General features: G+C 41.7%; 2 non-coding genes across 2 annotated transcripts; both read right to left on the bottom strand.

Annotated features, from left to right (window-relative positions):
• Nucleotides 1-5,208: 5,208 nt before the first annotated feature.
• Nucleotides 5,209-5,312, bottom strand: LOC148571679 (small nucleolar RNA R71). Its single transcript, XR_015907930.1, has one exon. It is a non-coding gene; the product is annotated as a small nucleolar RNA R71 (small nucleolar RNA).
• An 8,326-nt stretch (nucleotides 5,313-13,638) lies between these two features.
• On the bottom strand, nucleotides 13,639-13,742 carry LOC148571678 (small nucleolar RNA R71). The gene has a single exon (XR_015908503.1). It is a non-coding gene; the product is annotated as a small nucleolar RNA R71 (small nucleolar RNA).
• Between the last annotated feature and the right edge of the window lie 3,224 nt (nucleotides 13,743-16,966).

Below are 16,966 nucleotides of genomic sequence, written 5' to 3'. Positions count from 1 at the left end.
AAACGTGTTGGTAAAGGTTGGGAACTACTACCTTCCCATAGAATTTGTCATATTGGAAATGGAAGAGAGTCACCTTCTTAGGAAGACCATTCCTAGCTACAGCCAGAGCGCTCATAGATGTGGAGCGAGGAGAGCTAATATTGAGGATACATGACGAACAACTCGCATTCAATGTCTTTAAACCACCACAAGAAGCAGATCAGGAAAACAAGGAACCAAGGGGAGAGCACGACAAAGTACTGGTGGAAGAAGTAAGCATTGAAGCACAAGCTGTACACTTGGGAATCCCTTTGGTTGATGAACAAGACAGTCAGCGGTTGTCACAGCTAAAGGAAAACCAAGAGGAACCTAAACCACCAGAGTCATATGAGACCAGCAACAAAATTTCCTTGGAAAAAGAGGCCACAAAGAGCAGGGCAACATCAAAAAGAACAAAGAAGAATGCACCAAGGAAATGGAGGAACAAGAAGATCCCTACAGAGGACTTCTCTCCAGGGGATAAAGTGATCTCAGCTTATTTCCCAGTTATCCCACCTCATCTCCCCACCATCCCATCTCAGCTACCTAAAGTTTTCACCATCAACAGAATTCTCTACTTAGAACATGTGGAGATTCTTGATGAAGCCAATGGAGATAGATTCACTGCCAGGAGGGAAGATTTGAAGCATTACCAACCACCCTGACAAAGTCAGAACGTCAAGCTAGTGACGCTAAAGAAGTGCTTTATGGGAGGCAACCCATGTTTTATATCCTTTTCAAGTAGTTAATAATGTAAGGTTCATGAATTCCAAATCAACTTTGACATATACTTGAATGAATCCTTTTATGCAACACATAGTGAAGAACAAGTTTGGTGTTCAAGGCATACTAAGAGAGCATAAATGCAATTCATATCATGTTACTCTTAGAGCCTTGAACAAAACTTTGTACACCACATGGCCACAAACTAAATTTGGTGTCACCAATGTTGCATGCATGGACAATTAAATAGTCAGTTGGTTTGCAATCATGAATAGCACTTAGTTAGTTAAAAACAAAAACTTTAAAAAGTAGTTATCCCATTTTGTTTTAAATTTTGCCGCCACTATCCACAAATTTATTAATCACATCCCTTTTGTTTTGTAGGAGAATTGATGGGACAATTGAAGGAGGAGGGTTCGGCCACCACAAAAGGAGAAGACTATACACGTGCCTTCAAGGGGAATACATTGGGAAATGTTGCCATGCAACATTGAAAGAATGACACACTTGGAAATCGAACCAACCCCATCATAAAGTTGATGATCCTTGTGCTCATCCCATGCTAAACCCCATCCGTTCATCATACACCCACTCCATCAAACCACACCTTTCATTCACTCACCACTTCCCTATATAAGTGGTTCTTATTCCATACCCCCTTCACATTCCATTCCCATTCTCTGTACTTCCCACTTTCGGCACTCATCTCCTCTTACCCCATCAAAAGCACTCTCACCCACTCCCTTAACTACACCCCATCTTAATCAGTCGAAGTCCATCATTAACCAATAATTCTCAATACCTTCCCATCTCAAAAATCGCTTATGGCATCATCAAGCTCCAAAAAGCGAAAGGAAAAGACACCAGTGGAGAGCATTCCTTTTGACGAAGGAAGGTTCAAGACCGCTTTCCATGAGCTTCAATTCGAACGTATCAAGCACAAGAAGGTATTGCTAGAGCTGACGTTCCAATTCAACTATGATGAGTGCCCGCAGATTGGGGAAAGATTGAACAGAGGGGTTGGCAAGAGCTCACGAACCCAGAAACAAGAATAAATGCGAATCTCATTAAGTAGTTCTATGCCAATGTGGCCAGGGAAGACAATACCAAGGCTCCGACCTTCAAAAGTTACGTGAGAGGAACAGAGGTGGACTTCAGTCCTAATGCTATCATGAGGACTCTTCATCTGAAATCACAACCCTCTGATAAGCCAAGCTACCAAGCAAGAATAAGTAATGGGCCAGACAATGATGAGCTTGAAGAAATTATGAATGACATGTGTCTAATAGGATCAGATTGGGAGAGGTATGTGATGCCAGGGCATCTTGGCCAGTTTCACTAACCTTTTCTTTACTGTTTTTAGGGTAGTTTCATGCATTTTTTTAGGAAATAATCTAGTTTTGGGTAGATATTCACCTACACCTTGATTCAAGCATACATTGTGCATTTTACATTATTTCATGAGGATTTTGCATGAATTTAGTGACAAATTGTATGCTGCATTACCCATGACTTGGACTAGAACTTTGATGCACTCTATTGCTTGATTTCAGGACCAAAGGAAGCAAGGAAAGGGAGGTAACTTGCAAGGTTAATGAGAAAAGTGATTGCCAATAACACTCTCAATGCCATCATTGCCCACATTAAGAGTCACGTTAACTAAGTTAACGTGCACTCTAACGTGGAGAAGGGAAGTTGAGCCAACGTTAGTGACACTTAACATTGTCACTAACGTTGGCAAACACTCATGAGTGGCCACGTTAGAGCCCATGTTAACCTAGTTAACGTGGCCTCTAACGTTAAAGGGGGAAGAGAAGCCAACGTTAGTGACATTCAACATTGTCACTAACGTTGGCCTAAGGATGCAACACACCACGTTAACTTGGTTAACGTGGGAGCTAACGTAAGAAGTGAGAGTTGTCGACAACGTTAGTGACACTCAACATCGTCACTAACGTTGGAAGCAACCACACAACCCCCCAAGGAGCCACGTTAACTTAGTTAATGTGGAAGCTAACGATGAGGAATGAATGATGAGCCAACGTTAGTGACACTCAACATTGTCACTAACGTTGGGATGGCTAAGAATGGCCACGTTAGAAGCCACGTTAACCTAGTTAACGTGGACTCTAACGTGAGATCTAGGGGCACATTGGAACGTTAGTGACAATGTTGAGTGTCACTAACATTCTCGAAGTTTGGCAAGGCCACGTTAGAAGCCACGTTAACCTAGTTAACGTGGGCTTTAACGTGAAGCAAAAAGGGGCACACTGGAACGTTAGTGACAATGTTGAGTGTCACTAATGTTCTCGAAGGTTGGCAAGGCCACGTTAGAAGCCACGTTAACCTAGTTAACGTGGGCTCTAACGTAAGGCAAAGGGGTACATTGGAACGTTAGTGAAAATGTTAAGTGTCACTAACGTTCTCGAACTTATACTTTCACTAAATGTTAACATCCCTAACGCCCTGAGCTAAAGTCTCTGCCCACTTAGCACTTTCTCTCTGCAAGTAAAGCCAAGCCCAAATGAAGAAAAGAACTGCTTCAAACTCAAGATCCAAAGGCCCAAGACTTGAAGAGCCAACTAGAAGCTGAGAGAAATAGTATATATAGGAGTAGCTTTGAATTGTTAAGGAGTTCTAGAGGCTGGAAAAAGAGAACTACTCTCTGTATTTTATTTTTCTCTGTAATTTCCAGTTCTATCATGTATTCTCCATCTTTATTTTCATTTTCAAGAGCTATGAACAACTAAACCCCTTTCATTGGGTTAGGGAGCTCTGTTGTAATTTGATGGATCAATACTAATTTTCATTATTCTTCTTCTATCTTTTCTCTTGATTTTACTTGAAAGCTTTCGATCTTCATCCAATTGAGTAGTTATCTTGGAAGAGAAGCTATTCAAACTTGGATCTCTTTTGAACCTTGAAAGAGGAATGAAGAGATCAAGCTAGAAATGCTTTCTCATGCTGGACCAAATTGGGTTTGGATGGGTATGTGACTATAACCCTCTCAATACTTGATTTGGGAAATGCATGTGGTATAATCAGTGACCATACTTCATCTCTTCTCATGAGCAATTGACCAAGGAATTGGCTATTGATCAAGATTTGAGAGATTGAATTGCAAGAAATTGTAATTCAATCACATAAGATTGCCAAAGAGATCAATGAGTGCATTGATTGAGGAAGAGATAAAAATGAACTTGATCTGGAGAATTGCAACATCTCCTAAGCCCAATGAACTCCCCATCTCTGATCTTACCCATTCTCTTTAATTTCTGCCATTTACTTTTATGAGCAAATTCCCCATTCCCATTTACAATTTTGCAATTTATTTTCAGTCATTTACTTCCAGTCCTTTAATTCTAGCATTTACTTTTCTGTTATTTACATTCCCACCATTTTATCTTCTGCAACCCTCAACCCAAATTCTAGATTCGCTCAACTAGAACATTCTTCTAATTAAAGTTGCTTGATCAATCAATCCCTGTGGGATTCGACCTCACTCTATTGTGAGTTTTTACTTGACGACAAATTTGGTACACTTACCGAAGGGAGAATTATTGTGAGACAAATTTTCCGTGCATCAAGTTTATGGCACCGTTGCCGGGGATTGATTGTGCATCAACAATGATTAAATTGGAAGATCACTAGATTGAGCATTTTTATTTTTGTGAATTTCATTTTCTGTTTGAGTGATTTACTTTTTATTTTAGTTAAACTTCTTCCCTTCCCCCTCTGCTCTTTTGTTTTTCTTTGTTATTTCCAATTCTGTTTGCTAACCCACTAACTGTTTGATATATTGCATCACCCACAACTAACAGTAATTCTGACACAAATACTTTTTGCACCTATCTTTTCTTGCTTGCACTTGATGGTTGTATGACAGGGAGAAGAAGCGGGGCTTCAACTTCCTTCGATTCTGAACCTGAGATGACCTTCCTTAGATTAAGGATGGAGGCAAGAGGAAAGAAAGTGGTTGGTGCTGAGGAAGAAGAGGAATTCTTTGAAACAAACATGGAAGACAACATGGAAAACCATCATGAAGAAGAGGATCACAACCATGGGGGAGGAGGTAGAGCAAATCATGCTGGGGAGGATAGAAGAGTTTTGGACTCTTACATCAATCCAAACCCAGGCAATTGTGGAAGTAGCATCCAAAAGCCAACAATCCATGCCAACAACTTTGAACTTAAACCACAGCTCATCACCCTTGTTCAGAACAACTTTTCGTTTGGAGGAGGTGTTCAAGAAGACCCCAATCAACATTTGACCACCTTCCTGAGAATATGTGACACAGTGAAGTCTAATAGTGTTCACCCTGACGCCTATAGACTGCTCTTGTTTCCATTCTCACTTAGGGACAAGGCAGCCAAGTGGCTGGAATCTTTCCCAAGGGAAAGCTTGACAACTTGGGAAGACGTGGTGAACAAATTGTTAGCAAGATTTTACCCTCCTCAACGAATCAATAGGCTGAGAGCTGAGGTCCAAACTTTCAGGCAACAAGATGGTGAGACTCTATATGAAGCATGGGAGAGGTTCAAGTACTTAACAAGGAGGTGTCCACCTGACATGTTCAACGAATGGGTGCAGCTGCACATTTTCTATGAAGGACTCTCTTATGAGTCAAAGAAGGCCGTAGACCATTCATCCGGAGGATCTTTGAACAAGAAGAAGACTATTGAGGAAGCCATAGATGTTATTGAAACAGTAGCAGAGAACGACTACTTCTATGCTTCCGAAAGAGGGAACATAAGAGGAGTAATGGAGCTAAACAATGTAGATGCTCTGTTGGCCCAAAACAAGCTCATTACCCAGCAGCTGGCTGACCTCACCAAGAAGATGGAGATGAACCAAGTAGCAGCAATCTCAACTTCATCAACAACCTAAGAAGGAGTGAATGAAGAAGCAGAGGGGAGTCAGGAGCAAGCCAACTACATCGGGAATTCACCAAGGAAAAACTATGATCCATACTCCAAGACCTACAACCCTGGATGGAGAAACCACCCAAACTTTGGGTGGGAAAGTGAGCAAGATCAAAACCAAGACCAGAGACGTTACAACTCCAACAACAACACTTCTCCACACGCCTATCAAAACCAAAACAGCACATCTGCTCCGAATCACCCATCAATTGATGACAAGCTCTCTAAGATCGAAACCTTAATTGAAGGAGTATGCAAAGACATTCGAAACAGTAAAGCATTCAGAGAGGAAGTGCAGTCAAACATGCAGAATCAAAATGCTGCCATCAAGAAACTGGAGACACAAATCAGCTATCTGTTTAAGCAGCTTCCTAACCACAACTTTTGCTATGATGCCCATTCAAGCAAAAGGGAGGAGTGTCAAGCTATCACACTTAGGAGTGGGAAGGAACTGAAGGAACGTCCCCAAAAACCACAAGAAGAAGGCTCAAATGAAATGGGAGAAGAGCAAGATGGAGTTCAACCTCCCACGCCAATTCTGCAGAAAGAAAAAGGGATACCACAACTGAACATCTCAAGAGCTCCATATCCCCAACTATTGAAGAAAAGGGAAGATGACAACCAGTTCTTGAGATTTTTGGAAATCTTTAAGAAGCTACAAATCAACATACCCTTTGCTGAAGCCATAGAACAAATGCCACTCTATGCCAAGTTTTTGAAGGAGCTAATGACTAAGAAGAGAAGCTGGAAGAACAATGAGACTGTGATACTAACTAAAGAGTGCAGTGCTATCATTCAGCATAAACTACCTCAGAAACTGAAGGATCCTAGGAGTTTTCAGATCCCTTGTATTATAGGAGAAATCACAGTAGAGAAGGCTCTTTGTGACTTAGGGGCCAGCATCAATTTAATGTCAGTAGCTATGATGAGAAAGATAAAAATTGAGGAGGCTAAACCAACAAAAATGGCCCTACAACTGGCAGACCGATCGTTCAAATTCCCTCACGGGATAGTAGAGGATTTGCTAGTAAAAGTGGGAGATTTCATATTTCCAGCAGATTTTGTGGTGTTGGACATGCAGGAGGACGCCAAGACCTCCATCATCTTGGGAAGGCCATTCTTGGCCACTGCTGGAGCTGTCATTGATGTTCAGAAGGGTGACCTCACCCTGAGATTACACAATGAAAAGATGACATTCAATGTGTTCAAGGCCATGAGTTACCCACCAGAACAATTGGGGGAATGCATGAGGTTAGATGCACTTGAGGATGAAGTGCAGGAGAATTTTGAAGAAGAAGAACCTGAAGAGGACGAGAGATTGGTGGAGGAAGAATCTGAATCAAGTGAAGAGGTGACCACAGCAGAAATACATATACCAGATGCACCAAAGGAAGGGAACCAAACGTCAGAAGCACCCAAACTTGAACTCAAAGCACTGCCACCCACTCTCAAATATGCATATCTAGGAGAAAATGAAAACTACCCAGTGATCATAAATTCATCCCTCAGTCAAGATCAAGAGGATGAGCTACTCAAGGTGCTGCAGGAGCGTAAGGATGCCATTGGATGGACCCTTGCTGACTTGAAGGGAATCAGTTCAGCCATATGCATGCATAAAATACTGTTGGAAGATGATGCTAAGCCATCCATTTAATCCCAGAGAAGGCTAAACCCAATCATGAAGGAAGTGGTACAGAAAGAGGTTATGAAGCTTTGGCAAGGAGGGGTCATATACTCAATTTCGGACAGCCCTTGGGTTAGCCCCATACATGTTGTGCCCAAGAAGGGAGGAATCACTGTGGTTACCAATGAGAAGAACGAGCTCTTCCCTGATGAGCAGTTGATGACAGTTCACAAAGAACCATGGTTCGCAGATATTGCAAATTTTAAGGCAACTGGGGCATTACCCCCAGGGATCAATAAACATCAAAAAAGGAAGCTCATGAATGATGCAAAATACTTTGTCTGGGACGAACCATATCTCTTCAAGAAATGTTCAGATGGAATCCTTAGAAGATGTGTTTCGGAAGAGGAAGGAAGAGAAGTCCTGTGGAATTGCCATGGTTCATGTTATGGCGGGCACTTTGGAGGGGACAAAACTGCAGCAAAGGTGTTACAAAGCGGATTTTTTTGGCCGACCCTTTTCAAGGATGCCAAGGAACTAGTAAAAAGCTGCAATGAATGCCAAAGATCTGGGAACCTGCCCAAAAGAAACGCCATGCCACAAAATTTCATCTTGGAACTGGAACTGTTTGATGTGTGGGGAATAGATTTCATGGGACCATTCCCAACCTCACATGCAAACAAGTACATCCTGGTAGCAGTGGATTATGTTTCCAAGTGGGTAGAGGCTATTGCAACCCCAACTAATGATAACAAGGTAGTCATGAACTTCCTCAGGAAGAATATCTTTAGCCGGTTTGGAGTCCCAAGAGCCCTCATCAGTGATGGAGGGAGCCACTTTTGTAACAAACCACTAGAAGCTCTCCTTCTACGATATGGGGTAAAACACAAAGTAGCCACACCTTACCACCTTCAAACGAGTGGGCAAACTGAGATATCCAACAGAGAGCTGAAGAGGATCCTGGAAAAGACTGTGGGTGCATCTAGAAAGGATTGGTCGAAGAAGCTGGATGATGCCCTTTGGGCATACAGAACAGCATTCAAAACTCCACTTGGAATGTCTCCATATCAACTGGTCTATGGGAAGGCTTGTCATTTACCACTGGAGCTGGAACACAAAGCTCTCTGGGCTATCAAGATACTAAATTTTGACAGCATTGCTGCTGGTGCAAAAAGGATCTTGCAGATGCAAGAGATGGAAGAATTCAGGTCACAAGCCTATGAAAACACTAAGATGTACAAAGAAAAGTCAAAGAGAAAACATGACATGCATCTTGCGCCCAGGAGTTTCGAAAAGGGGCAGCGAGTACTCCTTTACAATTCTAAATTAAGGCTGTTCCCAGGAAAACTCAAGTCAAGGTGGTCCGGACCTTTCATGGTTACAAAAGTATCACCATATGGCCACATCGAAATCACGGATGAAGGTTCAGAGAAGACTTTTACAGTGAATGGACAAAGACTCAAGCATTATCTGGGCAACATGGGGGAAAATCCCAGAGTAAAGTACCATCTCAAGTAATTAAGGACTCGTCGAGCTAGTGACGATAAAAAAGTGCTCTGTTGGGAGGCAACCCAACCTCAGGTAGTTTCACTTTCATCTTTATTTCAATAAAAAAATCACAAGTCGTTTCCCCTGTATTGTAAGGAGCTAAGTTTGGTGTTCTACACCAGAACAATCCAAGAGTGATGGTGTAATTCTAAGTTTGGTGTTCCACCAAAGGACATTGGTTAGAATTACACTCCACTCCAGAAGAACATTGCTAGCTCCATCCAATCAAGAGAAACCACTTAGATGTAGTTAGATTATAGGTTATCATTGCTTTGTTGACAACAAGATATGGGGTTTTCTGCATATGTGCAATGTTTGGACTGGGCAAGGAACTAAGTTTGGTGTTCACACACCAAATTGAGTTCAAAAAGCACCAGCATACATACAAGCTAACTATGTCTCAAGTGCTTTGGGAACAAGCAACTTCCAGTAACCTTGCAGGAACCTTATGAGGAAATGGTGCACCTCCACCCAAAGAAGCTAGGCAGCAAAAACTAGGATGATGACAAAGAGAGAGGGCAACCAGAAATCATCACCCAAAGGTTGTATTGTTACTTAATTCCATTGTACTCAGAATTGTTGAAAGTTGGAAGTCCGAATGCACTTTTGATTTGTAGTTACTCGTAGTTGAACCCTTTTTAAATTTTGTCTTTTAAGTTCTGAATAGGTCTATGTGTGCCAGTCTTTATGTCACTGCATCCTCCTTAACTTTTTTGTAAGCTTGTCCCTTTAAATCAAATGAGGAAGAGAATGTTTATGTTTTTTTTTAAAAGACCAGAGTAGAGTTCATAATGTGGAAGTGCATTCATGAATCTTTGGGGTAATCATAAGTTAGCTAAGTTAGTTCAACCACAAGGCTAGGAGGACAACTATCTATCCTGAATACTTGACTTTGGATATACCCATGAGACTAAGTTAATAACAAGATCCTAATAAGAGAAAAGGAAAAGAACAATGGAAGTGAAAAACAAAAGAAAAAGAGTAAGCAATAAGGCTAGGCACCAATGGTTTGGACCTTGAGACAAGTGTCTGTGGTGCTCCTGTGTGAGGGATCTACTTGGATGAATAAGCTCTCAGGGGTTCTTTATCACTTGGTAACTTGGGTTAACTAACCCGGGATTATCAGCTGAAAATCCACTATCAAGAGTAACCCTCACTACAGAGCATTTAGTAACCCAAAGAGGTGCTGGACACCAAGGTCTCAAGAAAAGAAAATAAATAAACTATATGCCTGTGGTGTGTATGTATGGGGGAGAGACTTGAGGGAGTAAGTCCTTAGGGGTACTTCAACACCTAGCACCTTGAACCAACTGGTTCGGGAGTGTTGGCTGAAAGCTTATCTTAAAGAGTTGCCCCCTTACAGAGCACTTAGCCTAATTAACACAAATAACCCTTGAAATAACAATAAAAGGATCAATGAATAAAAGTCTCATGGGATATAAACAAAGTAAGTGTTTAGGGACATGATAAAAGTCTGAAAGCCAGTAATGGAATGAACCTAAGTTGCTATGCATGAAACCACCATAAAATCAGTAACATGACTTCCACAAGAATGACTCATTCCTCTGGATATTCCATTCATCATTCTCTTGTTCCAGTACTTGCTTAGGGACAAGCAAGCTTTAAGTTTGGTGTTGTGATGCCAGGGCATCTTGGCCAGTTTCACTGACCTTTTCTTTACTGTTTTTAGGGTAGTTTCGTGCATTTCTTTAGGAAATAAGCTACTTTTGGGTAGATATTCACCTACACCTTGATTCAAGCATACATTGTGCATTTTACATTATTTCATGAGGATTTTGCATGAATTTAGTGATAAATTGTATGCTACATTACCCATGACTTGGACTAGAACTTTGATGCACTCTATTGCTTGATTTCAGGACCAAAGGAAGCAAGGAAAGGGAGGTAACTTGCAAGGTTAATGAGAAAAATGATTGCCAATAACACTCTCAAAGCCATCATTGCCCACGTTAAGAGTCTTAACTAAGTTAACGTGCACCCTAACGTGGAGAAGGGAAGTTGAACCAACGTTAGTGACACTTAACATTGTCACTAACGTTGGCAAACACTCATGAGTGGCCACGTTAGAGCCCACGTTAACCTAGTTAACGTGGCTTCTAACGTTAAAGGGGGAAGAGAAGCCAACGTTAGTGACATTCAACATTGTCACTAACGTTGGCCTAAGGATGCAACACACCACGTTAACTCCCACGTTAACTTGGTTAACGTGGGAGCTAACGTAAGAAGTGAGAGTTGTCGACAACGTTAGTGACACTCAACATCGTCAATAACGTTGGAAGCAACCACACAACCCCCCAAGGAGCCACGTTAACTTAGTTAACGTGGAAGCTAACGATGAGGAATGAATGATGAGCCAACATTAGTGACACTCAACATTGTCACTAACGTTGGGATGGCTAAGAATGGCCACGTTAGAAGCCACGTTAACCTAGTTAACGTGGACTCTAACGTGAGATCTAGGGGCACATTGGAATGTTAGTGACAATGTTGAGTGTCACTAACGTTCTCGAAGTTTGGCAAGGCCACGTTAGAAGCCACGTTAACCTAGTTAACGTGGGCTTTAACGTGAAGCAAAAAGGGGCACACTGGAACGTTAGTGACAATGTTGAGTGTCACTAACGTTCTCGAAGGTTGGCAAGGCCACGATAGAAGCCACGTTAACCTAGTTAACGTGGGCTCTAACGTAAGGCAAAGAGGTACATTGGAACGTTAGTGAAAATGTTAAGTGTCACTAACGTTCTCGAACTTATACTTTCACTAAATGTTAACATCCCTAACGCCCTGAGCTAAAGTCTATGCCCACTTAGCACTTTCTCTCTGCAAGTAAAGCCAAGCCCAAATGAAGAAAAGAACTGCTTCAAACTCAAGATCCAAAGGCCCAAGACTTGAAGAGCCAACTAAAAGCTGAGAGAAATAGTATATATAGGAGTAGCTTTGAATTGTTAAGGAGTTCTAGAGGCTGGAAAAAGAGAACTACTCTCTGTATTTTATTTTTCTCTACAATTTCTAGTTCTATGATGTATTCTCCATCTTTATTTTCATTTTCAAGAGCTATGAACAACTAAACCCCTTTCATTGGGTTAGGGAGCTCTGTTGTAATTTGATGGATCAATACTAATTTTCATTATTCTTCTTCTATCTTTTCTCTTGATTTTACTTGAAAGCTTTTGATCTTCATCCAATTGAGTAGTTATCTTGGAAGAGAAGCTATTCAAACTTGGATCTCTTTTGAACCTTGAAAGAGGAATGATGAGATCAAGCTAGAAATGCTTTCTCATGCTGGACCAAATTGGGTTTGGATGGGTATGTGACTATAACCCTCTCAATACTTGATTTGGGAAATGCATGTGGTATAATCAGTGACCATACTTCATCTCTTCTCATGAGCAATTGACCAAGGAATTGGCTATTGATCAAGATTTGAGAGATTGAATTGCAAAAAATTGTAATTCAATCACTTAAGATTGCCAAGGAGATCAATGAGTGCATTGATTAAGGAAGAGATGAAAATGAACTTGATCCGGGGAATTGCAACATCTCCTAAGCCCAATAAACTCCCCATCTCTGATCTTACCCATTCTCTTTAATTTCTGCCATTTACTTTTATGAGCAAATCCCCCATTCCCATTTACAATTCTGCAATTTATTTTCAGTCATTTACTTCCAATCCTTTAATTCTAGCATTTACTTTTCTGTTATTTACATTACCGCCATTTTATCTTCTGCAACTCTCAACCCAAATTCTGGATTCGCTCAAATAGAACATTCTTCTAATTAAAGTTGCTTGATCAATCAATCCCTGTGGGATTCGACCTCACTCTATTGTGAGTTTTTACTTGACGACAAATTCGGTACACTTGCCGAAGGGAGATTTGTTGTGAGACAAATTTTCCGTGCATCAAGTTTATGGCGCCGTTCCCGGGGATTGATTGTGCATCAACAATGATTAAATTGGAAGATCACTAAATTGATCATTTTTATTTTTGTGAATTTCATTTTCTGTTTGAGTGATTTACTTTTTGTTTTAGTTAAACTTCTTTCCTTCCCCCTCTGCTCTTTTGTTTTTCTTTTTTATTTCCAATTCTATTTGCTAACCCACTAACTGTTTGATATATTGCATCACCCACAACTAACAGTAATTTTGACACAAATACTTTCTGCACCTATCTTTTCTTGCTTGCACTTGATGGTTGTATGACAGGGAGAAGAAGCGGGGCTTCAACTTCCTTCGATTCCGAACCTGAGAGGACCCTCCTTAGATTAAGGAGGGAGGCAAGAGGAAAGAAAGTGGTTGGTGCTGAGGAAGAAGAGGAATTCTTTGAAACAAACATGGAAGACAACATGGAAAACCATCATGAAGAAGAGGATCACAACCATGGGGGAGGAGGTAGAGCAAATCATGCTGGGGAGGATAGAAGAGTTTTGGGCTCTTACATCAATCCAAACCCAGGCAATTGTGGAAGTAGCATCCAAAAGCCAACAATCCATGCCAACAACTTTGAACTTAAACCACAGCTCATCACCCTTGTTCAGAACAACTGTTCGTTTGGAGGAGGTGTTCAAGAAGACCCCAATCAACATTTGACCACCTTCCTGAGAATATGTGACACAGTGAAGTCTAATGGTGTTCACCCTGACGCCTATAGACTGCTCTTGTTTCCATTCTCACTTAGGGACAAAGCAGCCAAGTGGCTGGAATCTTTCCCAAGGGAAAGCTTGACAACTTGGGAAGACGTGGTGAACAAATTCTTAGCAAGATTTTACCCTCCTCAACGAATCAATAGGCTGAGAGTTGAGGTCCAAACTTTCAGGCAACAAGATGGTGAGACTCTATATGAAGGATGGGAGAAGTTCAAGGACTTAACAAGGACGTGTCCACCTGACATGTTCAACGAATGGGTGCAGCTGCACATTTTCTATGAAGGACTCTCTTATGAGTCAAAGAAGGCCGTAGACCATTCATCCGGAGGATCTTTGAACAAGAAGAAGACTATTGAGGAAGCCATAGATGTTATTGAAACAGTAGCAGAGAACGACTACTTCTATGCTTCCGAAAGAGGGAACACAAGAGGAGTAATGGAGCTAAACAATGTAGATGCTCTGTTGGCCCAAAACAAGCTCATTACCCAGCAGCTGGCTGATCTCACCAAGAAGATGGAGATGAACCATGTAGCAGCAATCTCAACTTCATCAACAACCCAAGAAGGAGTGAATGAAGAAGCAGAGGGGAGTCAGGAGCAAGCCAACTACATCGGGAATTCACCAAGGAAAAACTATGATACATACTCCAAGACCTACAACCCTGGATAGAGAAACCACCCAAACTTTGGGTGGGAAAGTGAGCAAGATCAAAACCAAGACCAGAGACGTTACAACTCCAACAACAACACTTCTCCACACGCCTATCAAAACCAAAACAGCACATCTGCTCCGAATCACCCATCAATTGATGACAAGCTCTCTAAGATCGAAACCTTAATTGATGGAGTATGCAAAGACATTCGAAACAGTAAAGCATTCAGAGAGGAAGTGCAGTCAAACATGCAGAATCAAAATGCTGCCATCAAGAAACTGGAGACACAAATCAGCTATCTGTTTAAGCAGCTTCCTAACCACAACTTTTGCTATGATGCCCATTCAAGCAAAAGGGAGGAGTGTCAAGCTATCACACTTAGGAGTGGGAAGGAACTGAAGGAACGTCCCCAAAAACCACAAGAAGAAGGCTCAAATGAAAAGGGAGAAGAGCAAGATGGAGTTCAACCTCCCACGCCAATTCTGCAGAAAGAAAAAGGGATACCACAACTGAACATCTCAAGAGCTCCATATCCCCAGCTATTGAAGAAAAGGAAAGATGACAACCAGTTCTTGAGATTTTTGGAAATCTTTAAGAAGCTACAAATCAACATACCCTTTGCTGAAGCCATAGAACAAATGCCACTCTATGCCAAGTTTTTGAAGGAGCTAATGACTAAGAAGAGAAGCTGGAAGAACAATGAGACTGTGATACTAACTGAAGAGTGCAGTGCTATCATTCAGCATAAACTACCTCAGAAACTGAAGGATCCTGGGAGTTTTCAGATCACTTGTATTATAGGAGAAATCATAGTAGAGAAGGCTCTTTGTGACTTAGGGGCCAACATCAATTTGATGTCATTAGCTATGATGAGAAAGATGAAAATTGAGGAGGCTAAACCAACAAAAATGGCCCTACAACTGGCAGACCGATCGTTCAAATTCCCTCACGGGATAGTAGAGGAATCGTGCGACTGTTGTGCATTTAGCACAAAACGGCTCACGCGTTTGCGTCCATCACGTGAACGCACCACTTACAAAACACCCATCCCACGCGAAAGCGTGAGCAATGCGTCTGCGTCGCATGGATTGCATAACACCCTAAATGGAGACAGAGAGTTCCACTGAAACGACGCTGGAATTGTGCGTTTAGCACAATTTCCGGCGACATTCATCTTTTACCCATTCCATGCGATCGCGTCAACCACGCGACCGCGTCAACCCCTTTTCACCCTAGCCATGCGATCGCATGCCCCACGCGTTCGCGTGGATTCAAATTCATTAACCCCAGTGACGTGAAACCCTACCCCCTCTGCTCCCTCTCTGCTCCCTACTCCAACACCACCACTCCAACCACCTCCGACCGCCGCACCACCCTCAACCACCCGGACCCACCGTGACGACCACCACCCCCCTCCTTCTTCCTTCTCCCCTCCCCCTTCTACTCTTTCTTCTTCCCTCCACCACCGTTGCCCCCACCGCGGCCAACCACCACCACCACGCCATCACCATCGCGGCCAACCACCACCACGACGCCATCACCGTCGCGCCTCCCACCACCACCACCACCACCCCCTTTCTTCTTACCCACCACCATTAAACCCCACCCGAACCCCCTGCCACCGAACAGCCACCCACCGCCGCGCCAACCGCCCTTCACCGCCACGTTAGCACCACCACCACCACACCCCGCCATCTCTCTGATCCCTACCGTAGTTCATACGCTACCAGGTTCCGCCGAATGCCATTTTTCTTTCATTCGTAGTTAGTTGCATATTTTTCCAATTATGTTCAAATTAGGCTAGTTAGAGATGCATGTTTGTAGTGGATTCTAGGTAGTTAAGTAGCTAGAATGTGGTTAGTGGATTTAGGCCTGTTAATTGCGCTGTTCTTGCTACTTGTTTTATAATTTTCGCAATTCTAATGTTGCTGTGATGTTAATACTGTTCATATGCCGTTCTTCACTGTTTTATGTTGTTGTTCCATTGCTCTTTCATGTTCAAATTACTTATGTGTAATTACAGCCTTATTTTACCTTATATGAACTATTCTGCTTGCTGTTTATTACCCGGGAACATCCAATTTTAGCCGGAATGCTGCCCAATTTCCTGCAAATTGTTTCCTTCTCATTCATGCATTGGTTTTGGCAATTTTGAATTTTCCATTCCTTAGCTTTTACCAAACTAATTCTTGAATGCACGGGCCAACATTCTTATTCTTTTCGATTTCCTGGTTAATACATTGAACTTTTGATGATTCATTTTTAATTTTTGCTATTTCCATATCAATATGAATCATCATCAACCTGATTTCCTTGCTTTAATATGAGTTGACTGTAGCATATAATTGTGAAATTCTTGTTACTTAGAAACCGATCATCATGCCACTTACTCTGACTTTCTTTTTACTAACTCACTGATTTCCACTTTCTAACCTCTTTTTCAATCCTAACCGATCTAACTTTCAAACGTCTCTTCTTGGTTTTTAATTATTTACTTTAACCTTCTAACTCAAGGCATGATTATAGCTTTTCCTAATTAACATGAATTCTACTTATATTACATTTTGGATTGTGATTTTTCTTCTCAGATTTCTAACTCAAATACAATCCATAATGCACATTTACTTAACTTATTTCATAATTCTACTGCTCTTTTGCCACTATGTGCTTATATTGCCATTATTCTATTTGCTTACTTGCTTTACTGCTCTGCTCTTCATTTATATCCTAGAATTTCTACTTTTCAGGATGTCTGACCCTCAAAGAAAAGGAAAAGGCAAGGCAACCACTGGTAAAAGGAAAAGAGGTGAACTTTCT

This window comes from Arachis ipaensis, chromosome B3, assembly GCF_059453495.1.
Source record: "Arachis ipaensis isolate K30076 ecotype BB chromosome B3, ASM5945349v1, whole genome shotgun sequence".
In the NCBI taxonomy this organism is placed as follows: Eukaryota; Viridiplantae; Streptophyta; class Magnoliopsida; order Fabales; family Fabaceae; genus Arachis; species Arachis ipaensis.
This window is presented reverse-complemented; position numbering and strand designations above follow the sequence as displayed.